The following is a 12,939-nucleotide window of genomic DNA, read 5'->3' on the forward strand; positions in this document are numbered from 1 at the left end:
CGCCTGCTCTCGCTCAGAGCGACGCATGTGCCGGGCCATCTGAACGACGGTCCAGACATACTGTCCAGGAACCTCATCTCCACAGGAGAATGGTCCCTGAACACACAAACGGTCCAAATACTGTGGCGGCTATTCGGCAGAGCAGAAGTGGACCTCTTCGCGTCAGAAGAGAACGCTCACTGCCCAATATTTTTTTCAAGGAGCGAGGACGCGCTAGCCCAGGAATGGCCTCGCCGCCCGCTCTATGCATTCCCTCCGATCGCTCTGCTACCGCAGGTAATTCAGAGGATCAGGGACACACGCCACTCGGTGCTCCTCATAACCCCGCGCTGGGAGAGTCAGACTTGGGTTCTGGACCTCACTCAGCTGTCACAGACAGCCCGTGGCCCATCCCAGTCAGAGCAGATCTCCTCTCTCAAGCTCGCGGCACGATCTGGCACCCCCATCCACAGCGCTGGGCGCTACATGCATGGGTGATCAACGACTATTCGTCGATTTGCCAGAGGGAGTAAGAAACACTATCATACAGGCTAGAGCACCTTCCACGAGAAGGCTCTATGCGTCTAAATGGTCTGTGTTCTCAAAATGGTGCACCGACAAAAATCTGGACCCACGGTCGTGCGAGGTGCCGTCTTTGCTTGTTTTCCTTCAGGAGATGCTGGACAAGGGCAGGTCCCCCTCCACTCTCAAGGTTTACGTGGCAGCCGTCGCGGCGTTCACTGAACCCCGACGCGCTCAGTCCCTGGGCAAAGACGAGTTAGTCATCCGCTTCCTCAGGGGAGCTAAGAGGATGAACCCTCCACGCCCCCCTTCGGTTCCTATCTGGGATCTTTCTATAGTTCTCGAAGCTATGAAAGCACCCCCGTTCGAACCGCTCGAGTCTGTAGACCTAAAATACCTCTCGCTCAAAACCGTTTTTTTGACGGCTCTGTCCTCAGTAAAACGCGTGGGGGATCTTCACGCGCTCTCATCCAGCGCCGCGTGTCTTGAGTTTGGACCGAATGATTCTGTCGTCATTCTCAAACCTAGGCATGGCTATGTCCCGAAGGCGATTGGTACCCCGTTCAGGGCTCAGATTATTTCCCTATCGGCTCTACCTTCATCCGATAGTGAGCGCGACGCCAATCTCCTCTGCCCGGTGCGGGCCCTGAGATTGTACACTATGCGCACTGCCGCGTTCAGACGCGCTGAGCAGCTTTTCGTGTCGTTTGGGGGGCGCACCAAGGGTCTGGCCGCCTCAAAACAGACGCTGTCTAGATGGATAGTGGACGCGATTGCCTCTGCTTACGCATCTAAATGCCTGCCCTGCCCTCTGGGCATCAGGGCTCACTCCACTAGAGGCATGGCCTCATCGTGGGCATGGTCCTGTGGAATTTCCATTCATGACATTTGTGTGGCCGCGGGATGGGCCTCCCCGTCCACCTTTGTCAGATTTTACAACTTGGAAGTTCCCGCCTTGCAGGCAAAAGTACTAGCCGTCTAACGATCAGCTCCCTAAGAAGCTGCATTACTGGGAGTCCCTCACACAACCGGTTCGCCCCTTGTGCTCCCCTTAGATGCTTATGTATACACTTCATGTGCCCGCTCTGCCGGCTTCATATTACATTCACTCCACGTTAATAATCCCCCGGTATCTCCCCGGGATTCATGAGTGGATTCATAGCGCGCACGGCGTTGACCAGGTGTTCCCGCAGCGTAAGCTAGCTTACGCAATACGAGAGAACCTCTCGTAAGAGAACGAATCGGTTACCTAACGTAACCTCGGTTCTCTCTAGATGAGGGAACGAGTATTGCGTTCCCGGCCGTGCTTGCGCTACTAGCGTTTCGCTTCACGCTGAAATAAATCAACATATAAGCCTGGGAGAGACTGTTATATACACCATAGCCACGCCCATTCTGGCGGGCCATGACGCAATGAGCGCGCGGGCGCTTCTCATTGGCAGCGGGTTCAGCCCCGCTCTCCCATAGGCTTAAGCAGTTCTCTCTGAGCGAACCAATGAGCTGCTAGCTAGCCTGCTCAAGGTCTGCCGCAGAGGAACTGCGTTGTTAAATAGATACAAATTATGAAATAATTTTTTGGCTTCAAATTCTCAGCAAAGATGAATCTTTCCCGCAGCGTAAGCTAGCTTACGCAATACTCGTTCCCTCATCTAGAGAGAACCGAGGTTACGTTAGGTAACCGATTCGATTTCTGTATGTGCCCAGAAGACATGTTTCCGTAGTGTAGTGGTTATCACGTTCGCCTCACACGCGAAAGGTCTCCAGTTCGAAACTGGGCGGAAACTTTGGGTGGTAGTTGCTAAAATTTCTTATGTGGTTTTCTGTTGAGCAGGTCAGTACACTTGCAGGGCGATTTGCGGTGTAAACTCTTTAGAAAAGGACTAAAACAAAACAAATGACCATTGAGGTTTCCTGTAGAGTAATAAAGAATGTTTCGTCTGCCACCAAAAATAGCAGCTTTTTGCCATTTTAAGAACACTGGGCAGTCTATTGTTTCAGTCGCTTTTGAAATAGGTGAAGGCCATCGTACCAAGGAGCTGTAGGCAGACTGCCATTCCGAATGAGCTCTTATCTGTTGTTTGTGGAATTTACACAGATTGTCACATTGCTTGCAGGAAAGATTATGGGATGGAGCCATCTTCGAAAAAAGCACATGTGACACATCATGAGGTTTCTGTAGTGTAGTGGTCATCACATTTGCCTAACACGCGAAAGGTCCTCGGTTCGAAACCGAGCAGAAACAGCAGTTGGGTTTTGACAGAAAATTTAAACTGTTTGCCACAATAGGAGGGTTCAGCTCACTTTTCCTTTATACACTTTTTAACAAGCGTGCACCAGAAGATTTCTGTATGCACCCAGAAGACATGTTTCCGTAGTGTAGTGGTTGTCACGTTCGCCGCACACGCGAAAGGTCCCCAGTTCGAAACTGGGCGGAAACTTTGGGTGGTAGTTGCTAAAATTTCTTATGTGGTTTTCTGTTGAGCAGGTCAGTACACTTGCAGGGCGATTTGCGGTGTAAACTCTTTAGAAAAGGACTAAAACAAAACAAATGACCATTGAGGTTTCCTGTAGAGTAATAAAGAATGTTTCGTCTGCCACCAAAAATAGCAGCTTTTTGCCATTTTAAGAACACTGGGCAGTCTATTGTTTCAGTCGCTTTTGAACAAGCGTACGCTAGAAGAGGTCGGACTGTTTTTCAAATCACGTTTCCGTAGTGTAGTGGTTATCACGTTCGCTTTACACGCGAAAGGTCCTGAGTTCGAAACTGGGCAGAAACAAGTGAAGCCGTTTTTAATATATATGCTGAAATTCGCTACAAAGTCCTTGGACTTTTGAAATAGGTGAAGGCCATCGTACCAAGGAGCTGTAGGCAGACTGCCATTCCGAAGGAGCTCTTATCTGTTGTTTAGCTCACTTTTCCTTTATACACTTTTTAACAAGCGTGCACCAGAAGATTTCTGTATGCACCCAGAAGACATGTTTCCGTAGTGTAGTGGTTATCACGTTCGCCTCACACGCGAAAGGTCCCCAGTTCAAAACTGGGCGGAAACTGTGGGTGGTAGTTGCTAAAATTTCTTATGTGGTTTTCTGTTGAGCAGGTCAGTACACTTGCAGGGCGATTTGCGGTGTAAACTCTTTAGAAAAGGACTAAAACAAAACAAATGACCATTGAGGTTTCCTGTAGAGTAATAAAGAATCTTTCGTCTGCCACCAAAAATAGCAGCTTTTTGCCATTTTAAGAACACTGGGCAGTCTATTGTTTCAGTCGCTTTTGAAATAGGTGAAGGCCATCGTACCAAGGAGCTGTAGGCAGACTGCCATTCCGAATGAGCTCTTATCTGTTGTTTGTGGAATTTACACAGATTGTCACATTGCTTGCAGGAAAGATTATGGGATGGAGCCATCTTCGAAAAAAGCACATGTGACACATCATGAGGTTTCTGTAGTGTAGTGGTTATCACGTTTGCGTAACACGCGAAAGGTCCTCGGTTCGAAACCGAGCAGAAACAGCAGTAGGGTTTTGACAGAAAATTTAAACTGTTTGCCACAATAGGAGGGTTCAGCTCACTTTTCCTTTATACACTTTTTAACAAGCGTGCACCAGAAGATTTCTGTATGCGCCCAGAAGACATGTTTTCGTAGTGTAGTGGTTATCACGTTCCCCTCACACGCGAAAGGTCCCCAGTTCGAAACTGGGTGGAAACTGTGGGTGGTAGTTGCTAAAATTTCTTATGTGGTTTTCTGTTGAGCAGGTCAGTACACTTGCAGGGCGATTTGCAGTGTAAACTCTTTAGAAAAGGACTAAAACAAAACAAATGACCATTGAGGTTTCCTGTAGAGTAATAAAGAATGTTTCGTCTGCCACCAAATATAGCAGCTTTTTGCCATTTTAAGAACACTGGGCAGTCTATTGTTTCAGTCGCTTTTGAAATAGGTGAAGGCCATCGTACCAAGGAGCTGTAGGCAGACTCCCATTCCGAATGAGCTCTTATCTGTTGTTTGTGGAATTTACACAGATTGTCACATTGCTTGCAGGAAAGATTATGGGATGGAGCCATCTTCGAAAAAAGCACATGTGACACATCACGAGGTTTCTGTAGTGTAGTGGTCATCACGTTCGCCTAACACGCGAAAGGTCATCGGCTCGAAACCGAGCAGAAACAGCAGTCGGGTTTTGACAGAAAATTTAAACTGTTTGCCACAATAGGAGGGTTCAGCTCACTTTTCCTTTATACACTTTTTAACAAGCGTGCACCAGAAGATTTCTGTATGCACCGAGAAGACATGTTTGCGTAGTGAGGTGGTTATCACGTTCGCCTCACACGCGAAAGGTCCCCAGTTCGAAACTGGGCGGAAACTGTGGGTGGTAGTTGCTAAAATTTCTTATGTGGTTTTCTGTTGAGCAGGTCAGTACACTTGCAGGGCGATTTGCGGTGTAAACTCTTTAGAAAAGGACTAAAACAAAACAAATGACCATTGAGGTTTCCTGTAGAGTAATAAAGAATGTTTCGTCTGCCACCAAAAATAGAAGCTTTTTGCCATTTTAAGAACACTGGGCAGTCTATTGTTTCAGTCGCTTTTGAAATAGGTGAAGGCCATCGTACCAAGGAGCTGTAGGCAGACTGCCATTCCGAATGAGCTCTTATCTGTTGTTTGTGGAATTTACACAGATTGTCACATTGCTTGCAGGAACGATTATGGGATGGAGCCATCTTCGAAAAAAGCACATGTGACACATCATGAGGTTTCTGTAGTGTAGTGGTCATCACGTTCGCCTAACACGCGAAAGGTCCTCGGTTCGAAACCGAGCAGAAACAGCAGTCGGGTTTTGACAGAAAATTTAAACTGTTTGCCACAATAGGAGGGTTCAGCTCACTTTTCCTTTATACACTTTTTAACAAGCGTGCACCAGAAGATTTCTGTATGCGCCCAGAAGACATGTTTTCGTAGTGTAGTGGTTATCACGTTCGCCTCACACGCGAAAGGTCCCCAGTTTGAAACTGGGCGGAAACTGTGGGTGGTAGTTGCTAAAATTTCTTATGTGGTTTTCTGTTGAGCAGGTCAGTACACTTGCAGGGCGATTTGCGGTGTAAACTCTTTAGAAAAGGACTAAAACAAAACAAATGACCATTGAGGTTTCCTGTAGAGTAATAAAGAATGTTTCGTCTGCCATCAAAAATAGCAGCTTTTTCCATTTTAAGAACACTGGGCAGTCTATTGTTTCAGTCGCTTTTGAACAAGCGTACGCTAGAAGAGGTCGGACTGTTTTTCAAATCACGTTTCCGTAGTGTAGTGGTTATCACGTTCGCTTTACACGCGAAAGGTCCTCAGTTCGAAACTGGGCGGAGACAAGTGAAGCCGTTTTTAATATATATGCTGAAATTCGCTACAAAGTCCTTGGACTTTTGAAATAGGTGAAGGCCATCGTACCAAGGAGCTGTAGGCAGACTGCCATTCCGAATGAGCTCTTATCTGTTGTTTGTGGAATTTACACAGATTGTCACATTGCTTGCAGGAAAGATTATGGGATGGAGCCATCTTCGAAAAAAGCACATGTGACACATCACGAGGTTTCTGTAGTGTAGTGGTCATCACGTTCGCCTAACACGCGAAAGGTCCTCGGCTCGAAACCGAGCAGAAACAGCAGTCGGGTCTTGACAGAAAATTAAAACTGTTTGCCACAATAGGAGGGTTCAGCTCACTTTTCCTTTATACACTTTTTAACAAGCGTGCACCAGAAGATTTCTGTATGCAGCCAGAAAACATGTTTCCGTAGTGTAGTGGTTATCACGTTCGCCTCACACGCGAAAGGTCCCCAGTTCGAAACTGGGCGGAAACTGTGGGTGGTAGTTGCTAAAATTTCTTATGTGGTTTTCTGTTGAGCAGGTCAGTACACTTGCAGGGCGATTTGCGGTGTAAACTCTTTAGAAAAGGACTAAAACAAAACAAATGACCATTGAGGTTTCCTGTAGAGTAATAAAGAATGTTTCGTCTGCCACCAAAAATAGAAGCTTTTTGCCATTTTAAGAACACTGGGCAGTCTATTGTTTCAGTCGCTTTTGAAATAGGTGAAGGCCATCGTACCAAGGAGCTGTAGGCAGACTGCCATTCCGAATGAGCTCTTGTCTGTTGTTTGTGGAATTTACACAGATTGTCACATTGCTTGCAGGAAAGATTATGGGATGGAGCCATCTTCGAAAAAAGCACATGTGACACATCATGAGGTTTCTGTAGTGTAGTGGTCATCACGTTCGCCTAACACGCGAAAGGTCCTCGGTTCGAAACCGAGCAGAAACAGCAGTCGGGTTTTGACAGAAAATTTAAACTGTTTGCCACAATAGGAGGGTTCAGCTCACTTTTCCTTTATACACTTTTTAACAAGCGTGCACCAGAAGATTTCTGTATGCACCCAGAAGACATGTTTCCGTAGTGTAGTGGTTATCACGTTCGCCTCACACGCGAAAGGTCCCCAGTTCGAAACTGGGCGGAAACTGTGGGTGGTAGTTGCTAAAATTTCTTATGTGGTTTTCTGTTGAGCAGGTCAGTACACTTGCAGGGCGATTTGCGGTGTAAACTCTTTAGAAAAGGACTAAAACAAAACAAATGACCATTGAGGTTTCCTGTAGAGTAATAAAGAATGTTTCGTCTGCCACCAAAAATAGCAGCTTTTTGCCATTTTAAGAACACTGGGCAGTCTATTGTTTCAGTCGCTTTTGAACAAGCGTACGCTTTTGAAATAGGTGAAGGCCATCGTACCAAGGAGCTGTAGGCAGACTGCCATTCCGAATGAGCTCTTATCTGTTGTTTGTGGAATTTACACAGATTGTCACATTGCTTGCAGGAAAGATTATGGGATGGAGCCATCTTCGAAAAAAGCACATGTGACACATCATGAGGTTTCTGTAGTGTAGTGGTCATCACGTTCGCCTAACACGCGAAAGGTCCTCGGCTCGAAACCGAGCAGAAACAGCAGTTGGGTTTTGACAGAAAATTTAAACTGTTTGCCACAATAGGAGGGTTCAGCTCACTTTTCCTTTATACACTTTTTAACAAGCGTGCACCAGAAGATTTCTGTATGCACCCAGAAGACATGTTTTCGTAGTGTAGTTGTTATCACGTTCGCCTCACACGCGAAAGGTCCCCAGTTCGAAACTGGGCGGAAACTGTGGGTGGTAGTTGCTAAAATTTTTTATGTGGTTTTCTTTTGATTAGGTCAGTACACTTGCAGGGCGATTTGCGGTGTAAACTCTTTAGAAAAGGACTAAAACAAAACAAATGACCATTGAGGTTTCCTGTAGAGTAATAAAGAATGTTTCGTCTGCCACCAAAAATAGCAGCTTTTTGCCATTTTAAGAACACTGGGCAGTCTATTGTTTCAGTCGCTTTTGAACAAGCGTACGCTAGAAGAGGTCGGACTGTTTTTCAAATCACGTTTCCGTAGTGTAGTAGTTATCACGTTCGCTTTACACGCGAAAGGTCCTCAGTTTGAAACTGGGCGGAAACAAGTGAAGCCGTTTTTAATATATATGCTGAAATTCGCTACAAAGTCCTTGGACTTTTGAAATAGGTGAAGGCCATCGTACCAAGGAGCTGTAGGCAGACTGCCATTCCGAATGAGCTCTTATCTGTTGTTTGTGGAATTTACACAGATTGTCACATTGCTTGCAGGAAAGATTATGGGATGGAGCCATCTTCGAAAAAAGCACATGTGACACATCATGAGGTTTCTGTAGTGTAGTGGTCATCACGTTCGCCTAACACGCGAAAGGTCCTCGGTTGAAACCGAGCAGAAACAGCAGTCGGGTTTTGACAGAAAATTTAAACTGTTTGCCACAATAGGAGGGTTCAGCTCACTTTTCCTTTATACACTTTTTAACAAGCGTGCACCAGAAGATTTCTGTCTGCACCCAGAAGACATGTTTCCGTAGTGTAGTGGATAATCACGTTCGCCTCACACGCGAAAGGTCCCCAGTTCGAAACTGGGCGGAAACTGTGGGTGGTAGTTGCTAAAATTTCTTATGTGGTTTTCTGTTGAGCAGGTCAGTACACTTGCAGGGCGATTTGCGGTGTAAACTCTTTAGAAAAGGACTAAAACAAAACAAATGACCATTGATGTTTCCTGTAGAGTAATAAAGAATGTTTCGTCTGCCACCAAAAATAGCAGCTTTTTGCCATTTTAAAAACACTGGGCAGTCTATTGTTTCAGTCGCTTTTGAACAAGCGTACGCTTTTGAAAAAGGTGAAGGCCATCGTACCAAGGAGCTGTAGGCAGACTGCCATTCCGAATGAGCTCTTATCTGTTGTTTGTGGAATTTACACAGATTGTCACATTGCTTGCAGGAAAGATTATGGGATGGAGCCATCTTCGAAAAAGCACATGTGACACATCATGAGGTTTCTGTAGTGTAGTGGTCATCACGTTCGCCTAACATGCGAAAGGTCCTCGGTTCGAAACCGAGCAGAAACAGCAGTCAGGTTTTGACAGAAAATTTAAACTGTTTGCCACAATAGGAGGGTTCAGCTCACTTTTCCTTTATACACTTTTTAACAAGCGTGCACCAGAAGATTTCTGTATGCGCCCAGACGACATGTTTCCGTAGTGTAGTGGTTATCACGTTCGCCTCACACGCGAAAGGTCCCCAGTTCGAAACTGGGTGGAAACTTTGGGTGGTAGTTGCTAAAATTTGTTATGTGGTTTTCTGTTGAGCAGGTCAGTACACTTGCAGGGCGATTTGCGGTGTAAACTCTTTAGAAAAGGACTAAAACAAAACAAATGACCATTGAGGTTTCCTGTAGAGTAATAAAGAATGTTTCGTCTGCCACCAAAAATAGCAGCTTTTTGCCATTTTAAGAACACTGGGCAGTCTATTGTTTCAGTCACTTTTGAACAAGCGTACGCTTTTGAAATAGGTGAAGGCCATCGTACCAAGGAGCTGTAGGCAGACTGCCATTCCGAAGGAGCTCTTATCTGTTGTTTGTGGAATTTACACAGATTGTCACATTGCTTGCAGGAAAGATTATGGGATGGAGCCATCTTCGAAAAAGCACATGTGACACATCATGAGGTTTCTGTAGTGTAGTGGTCATCACGTTCGCCCAACACGCGAAAGGTCCTTGGTTCGAAACCGAGCAGAAACAGCAGTTGGGTTTTGACAGAAAATTTAAACTGTTTGCCACAATAGGAGGGTTCAGCTCACTTTTCCTTTATACACTTTTTAATAAGCGTGCACCAGAAGATTTCTGTATGCGCCCAGAAGACATGTTTTCGTAGTGTAGTGGTTATCACGTTCGCCTCACATGCGAAAGGCCCCCAGTTCGAAACTGGGCGGAAACTTTGGGTGGTAGTTGCTAAAATTTCTTATGTGGTTTTCTGTTGAGCAGGTCAGTACACTTGCAGGGCGATTTGCGGTGTAAACTCTTTAGAAAAGGACTAAAACAAAACAAATGACCATTGAGGTTTCCTGTAGAGTAATAAAGAATGTTTCGTCTGCCACCAAAAATAGCAGCTTTTTGCCATTTTAAGAACACTGGGCAGTCTTTTGTTTCAGTCGCTTTTGAACAAGCGTACGCTTTTGAAATAGGTGAAGGCCATCGTACCAAGGAGCTGTAGGCAGACTGCCATTCCGAATGAGCTCTTATCTGTTGTTTGTGGAATTTACACAGATTGTCACATTGCTTGCAGGAAAGATTATGGGATGGAGCCATCTTCGAAAAAAGCACATGTGACACATCATGAGGTTTCTGTAGTGTAGTGGTCATCACGTTCGCCTAACACGCGAAAGGTCCTCGGTTCGAAACCGAGCAGAAACAGCAGTCGGGTTTTGACAGAAAATTTAAACTGTTTGCCACAATAGGAGGGTTCAGCTCACTTTTCCTTTATACACTTTTTAATAAGCGTGCACAAGAAGATATCTGTATGCACCCAGAAGACATGTTTCCGTAGTGTAGTGGTTATCACGTTCGCCTCACACGCGAAAGGTACCCAGTTCGAAACTGGGCGGAAACTTTGGGTGGTAGTTGCTAAAATTTCTTATGTGGTTTTCTGTTGAGCAGGTCAGTAGACTTGCAGGGCGATTTGCGGTGTAAACTCTTTAGAAAAGGACTAAAACAAAACAAATGACCATTGAGGTTTCCTGTAGAGTAATAAAGAATGTTTCGTCTGCCACCAAAAATAGCAGCTTTTTGCCATTTTAAGAACACTGGGCAGTCTATTGTTTCAGTCGCTTTTGAACAAGCGTACGCTTTTGAAATAGGTGAAGGCCATTGTACCAAGGAGCTGTAGGCAGACTGCCATTCCGAATGAGCTCTTATCTGTTGTTTGTGGAATTTACACAGATTGTCACATTGCTTGCAGGAAAGATTATGGGATGGATTCATCTTCGAAAAAAGCACATGTGACACATCATGAGGTTTCTGTAGTGTAGTGTTCATCACGTTCGCCTAACACGCGAAAGGTCCTCGGTTGAAACCGAGCAGAAACAGCAGTCGGGTTTTGACAGAAAATTTAAACTGTTTGCCACAATAGGAGGGTTCAGCTCACTTTTCCTTTATACACTTTTTAACAAGCGTGCACCAGAAGATTTCTGTATGCACCCAGAAGACATGTTTCCGTAGTGTAGTGGTTATCACGTTCGCCTCACACGCGAAAGGTCCCCAGTTCGAAACTGGGCGGAAACTGTGGGTGGTAGTTGCTAAAATTTCTTATGTGGTTTTCTGTTGAGCAGGTCAGTACACTTGCAGGGCGATTTGCGGTGTAAACTCTTTAGAAAAGGACTAAAACAAAACAAATGACCATTGAGGTTTCCTGTAGAGTAATAAAGAATGTTTCGTCTGCCACCAAAAATAGCAGCTTTTTGCCATTTTAAAAACACTGGGCAGTCTATTGTTTCAGTCGCTTTTGAACAAGCGTACGCTTTTGAAATAGGTGAAGGCCATCGTACCAAGGAGCTGTAGGCAGACTGCCATTCCGAATGAGCTCTTATCTGTTGTTTGTGGAATTTACACAGATTGTCACATTGCTTGCAGGAAAGATTATGGGATGGAGCCATCTTCGAAAAAAGCACATGTGACACATCATGAGGTTTCTGTAGTGTAGTGTTCATCACGTTCGCCTAACACGCGAAAGGTCCTCGGTTGAAACCGAGCAGAAACAGCAGTCGGGTTTTGACAGAAAATTTAAACTGTTTGCCACAATAGGAGGGTTCAGCTCACTTTTCCTTTATACACTTTTTAACAAGCGTGCACCAGAAGATTTCTGTATGCACCCAGAAGACATGTTTCCGTAGTGTAGTGGTTATCACGTTCGCCTCACACGCGAAAGGTCCCCAGTTCGAAACTGGGTGGAAACTGTGGGTGGTAGTTGCTAAAATTTCTTATGTGGTTTTCTGTTGAGCAGGTCAGTACACTTGCAGGGCGATTTGCGGTGTAAACTCTTTAGAAAAGGACTAAAACAAAACAAATGACCATTGAGGTTTCCTGTAGAGTAATAAAGAATGTTTCGTCTGCCACCAAAAATAGCAGCTTTTTGCCATTTTAAGAACACTGGGCAGTCTATTGTTTCAGTCGCTTTTGAACAAGCGTACCCTTTTGAAATAGGTGAAGGCCATCGTACCAAGGAGCTGTAGGCAGACTGCCATTCCGAATGAGCTCTTATCTGTTGTTTGTGGAATTTACACAGATTGTCACATTGCTTGCAGTCATCTTCGCCATCTTCGAAAAAGCACATGTGACACATCATGAGGTTTCTGTAGTGTAGTGGTCATCACGTTCGCCTAACACGCGAAAGGTCCTCGGTTCGAAACCGAGTAGAAACAGCAGTCGGGTTTTGACAGAAAATTTAAACTGTTTGCCACAATAGGAGGGTTCAGCTCGCTTTTCCTTCATACACTTTTTAACAAGCGTGCACCAGCAGTTCTCTTACGAGAGGTTCTCTCGTATTGCGTAAGCTAGCTTACGCTGCGGGAAAGATTCATCTTTGCTGAGAATTTGAAGCCAAAAAATTATTTCATAATTTGTATCCATTTAACAACGCAGTTCCTCTGCGGCAGACCTTGAGCAGGCTAGCTAGCAGCTCATTGGTCCGCTCAGAGAGAACTGCTTAAGCCTATGGGAGAGCGGGGCTGAACCCGCTGCCAATGAGAAGCGCCCGCGCGCTCATTGCGTCATGGCCCGCCAGAATGGGCGTGGCTATGGTGTATATAACAGTCTCTCCCAGGCTTATATGTTGATTCATTTCATCTACAGCGAGCTACACGCTTCTGCTGTCTTGCGAAAAGCCGTCGCCGTCGAGAAGGCATCACTCTAGCGAGGTCCCGGACCCTGAAGAAGCCGGCCGTCTTCGCCACCTTCAGCCGCCCTGCAAGCTAGTGCCATCCGACGACTGTATCCTTCTCTCATATTTCTAAAAGAGCGCGAGCGTCTTTTTAAAGATGCCTCGCT

At 45.5% G+C, this 12,939-nt stretch overlaps 29 non-coding genes across 29 annotated transcripts; all 29 read left to right on the forward strand.

Annotated features, from left to right (window-relative positions):
- Positions 1-2,212: 2,212 nt before the first annotated feature.
- trnav-cac (transfer RNA valine (anticodon CAC)) lies at positions 2,213-2,285 on the forward strand. Its single transcript has one exon. It is a non-coding gene; the product is annotated as a tRNA-Val (tRNA).
- A 385-nt stretch (positions 2,286-2,670) lies between these two features.
- On the forward strand, positions 2,671-2,743 carry trnav-aac (transfer RNA valine (anticodon AAC)). Its single transcript has one exon. It is a non-coding gene; the product is annotated as a tRNA-Val (tRNA).
- Positions 2,744-2,866: 123 nt separating this feature from the next.
- Positions 2,867-2,939, forward strand: trnav-cac (transfer RNA valine (anticodon CAC)). The gene has a single exon. It is a non-coding gene; the product is annotated as a tRNA-Val (tRNA).
- Positions 2,940-3,205: 266 nt separating this feature from the next.
- On the forward strand, positions 3,206-3,278 carry trnav-uac (transfer RNA valine (anticodon UAC)). The gene has a single exon. It is a non-coding gene; the product is annotated as a tRNA-Val (tRNA).
- Positions 3,279-3,479: 201 nt separating this feature from the next.
- Positions 3,480-3,552, forward strand: trnav-cac (transfer RNA valine (anticodon CAC)). Its single transcript has one exon. It is a non-coding gene; the product is annotated as a tRNA-Val (tRNA).
- A 385-nt stretch (positions 3,553-3,937) lies between these two features.
- On the forward strand, positions 3,938-4,010 carry trnav-aac (transfer RNA valine (anticodon AAC)). The gene has a single exon. It is a non-coding gene; the product is annotated as a tRNA-Val (tRNA).
- A 123-nt stretch (positions 4,011-4,133) lies between these two features.
- Positions 4,134-4,206, forward strand: trnav-cac (transfer RNA valine (anticodon CAC)). The gene has a single exon. It is a non-coding gene; the product is annotated as a tRNA-Val (tRNA).
- A 385-nt stretch (positions 4,207-4,591) lies between these two features.
- trnav-aac (transfer RNA valine (anticodon AAC)) lies at positions 4,592-4,664 on the forward strand. Its single transcript has one exon. It is a non-coding gene; the product is annotated as a tRNA-Val (tRNA).
- Positions 4,665-5,245: 581 nt separating this feature from the next.
- trnav-aac (transfer RNA valine (anticodon AAC)) lies at positions 5,246-5,318 on the forward strand. The gene has a single exon. It is a non-coding gene; the product is annotated as a tRNA-Val (tRNA).
- A 123-nt stretch (positions 5,319-5,441) lies between these two features.
- trnav-cac (transfer RNA valine (anticodon CAC)) lies at positions 5,442-5,514 on the forward strand. The gene has a single exon. It is a non-coding gene; the product is annotated as a tRNA-Val (tRNA).
- Positions 5,515-5,779: 265 nt separating this feature from the next.
- Positions 5,780-5,852, forward strand: trnav-uac (transfer RNA valine (anticodon UAC)). The gene has a single exon. It is a non-coding gene; the product is annotated as a tRNA-Val (tRNA).
- Positions 5,853-6,071: 219 nt separating this feature from the next.
- Positions 6,072-6,144, forward strand: trnav-aac (transfer RNA valine (anticodon AAC)). The gene has a single exon. It is a non-coding gene; the product is annotated as a tRNA-Val (tRNA).
- Positions 6,145-6,267: 123 nt separating this feature from the next.
- Positions 6,268-6,340, forward strand: trnav-cac (transfer RNA valine (anticodon CAC)). Its single transcript has one exon. It is a non-coding gene; the product is annotated as a tRNA-Val (tRNA).
- Positions 6,341-6,725: 385 nt separating this feature from the next.
- On the forward strand, positions 6,726-6,798 carry trnav-aac (transfer RNA valine (anticodon AAC)). The gene has a single exon. It is a non-coding gene; the product is annotated as a tRNA-Val (tRNA).
- A 123-nt stretch (positions 6,799-6,921) lies between these two features.
- trnav-cac (transfer RNA valine (anticodon CAC)) lies at positions 6,922-6,994 on the forward strand. The gene has a single exon. It is a non-coding gene; the product is annotated as a tRNA-Val (tRNA).
- A 403-nt stretch (positions 6,995-7,397) lies between these two features.
- trnav-aac (transfer RNA valine (anticodon AAC)) lies at positions 7,398-7,470 on the forward strand. The gene has a single exon. It is a non-coding gene; the product is annotated as a tRNA-Val (tRNA).
- A 123-nt stretch (positions 7,471-7,593) lies between these two features.
- Positions 7,594-7,666, forward strand: trnav-cac (transfer RNA valine (anticodon CAC)). The gene has a single exon. It is a non-coding gene; the product is annotated as a tRNA-Val (tRNA).
- Positions 7,667-7,932: 266 nt separating this feature from the next.
- trnav-uac (transfer RNA valine (anticodon UAC)) lies at positions 7,933-8,005 on the forward strand. Its single transcript has one exon. It is a non-coding gene; the product is annotated as a tRNA-Val (tRNA).
- A 219-nt stretch (positions 8,006-8,224) lies between these two features.
- trnav-aac (transfer RNA valine (anticodon AAC)) lies at positions 8,225-8,296 on the forward strand. The gene has a single exon. It is a non-coding gene; the product is annotated as a tRNA-Val (tRNA).
- Positions 8,297-8,419: 123 nt separating this feature from the next.
- On the forward strand, positions 8,420-8,493 carry trnav-cac (transfer RNA valine (anticodon CAC)). Its single transcript has one exon. It is a non-coding gene; the product is annotated as a tRNA-Val (tRNA).
- Positions 8,494-8,895: 402 nt separating this feature from the next.
- trnav-aac (transfer RNA valine (anticodon AAC)) lies at positions 8,896-8,968 on the forward strand. The gene has a single exon. It is a non-coding gene; the product is annotated as a tRNA-Val (tRNA).
- A 123-nt stretch (positions 8,969-9,091) lies between these two features.
- On the forward strand, positions 9,092-9,164 carry trnav-cac (transfer RNA valine (anticodon CAC)). The gene has a single exon. It is a non-coding gene; the product is annotated as a tRNA-Val (tRNA).
- A 402-nt stretch (positions 9,165-9,566) lies between these two features.
- On the forward strand, positions 9,567-9,639 carry trnav-aac (transfer RNA valine (anticodon AAC)). The gene has a single exon. It is a non-coding gene; the product is annotated as a tRNA-Val (tRNA).
- Positions 9,640-9,762: 123 nt separating this feature from the next.
- Positions 9,763-9,835, forward strand: trnav-cac (transfer RNA valine (anticodon CAC)). The gene has a single exon. It is a non-coding gene; the product is annotated as a tRNA-Val (tRNA).
- A 403-nt stretch (positions 9,836-10,238) lies between these two features.
- On the forward strand, positions 10,239-10,311 carry trnav-aac (transfer RNA valine (anticodon AAC)). The gene has a single exon. It is a non-coding gene; the product is annotated as a tRNA-Val (tRNA).
- Positions 10,312-10,434: 123 nt separating this feature from the next.
- Positions 10,435-10,507, forward strand: trnav-cac (transfer RNA valine (anticodon CAC)). The gene has a single exon. It is a non-coding gene; the product is annotated as a tRNA-Val (tRNA).
- A 598-nt stretch (positions 10,508-11,105) lies between these two features.
- Positions 11,106-11,178, forward strand: trnav-cac (transfer RNA valine (anticodon CAC)). Its single transcript has one exon. It is a non-coding gene; the product is annotated as a tRNA-Val (tRNA).
- A 598-nt stretch (positions 11,179-11,776) lies between these two features.
- trnav-cac (transfer RNA valine (anticodon CAC)) lies at positions 11,777-11,849 on the forward strand. The gene has a single exon. It is a non-coding gene; the product is annotated as a tRNA-Val (tRNA).
- Positions 11,850-12,241: 392 nt separating this feature from the next.
- Positions 12,242-12,314, forward strand: trnav-aac (transfer RNA valine (anticodon AAC)). Its single transcript has one exon. It is a non-coding gene; the product is annotated as a tRNA-Val (tRNA).
- Positions 12,315-12,939: the final 625 nt, after the last annotated feature.

Source organism: Rhinichthys klamathensis, unplaced genomic scaffold, assembly GCF_029890125.1.
Source record: "Rhinichthys klamathensis goyatoka isolate OS25496 unplaced genomic scaffold, OSU_Roscu_1.1 h1tg000173l_1, whole genome shotgun sequence".
Taxonomy (NCBI): Eukaryota; Metazoa; Chordata; class Actinopteri; order Cypriniformes; family Leuciscidae; genus Rhinichthys; species Rhinichthys klamathensis.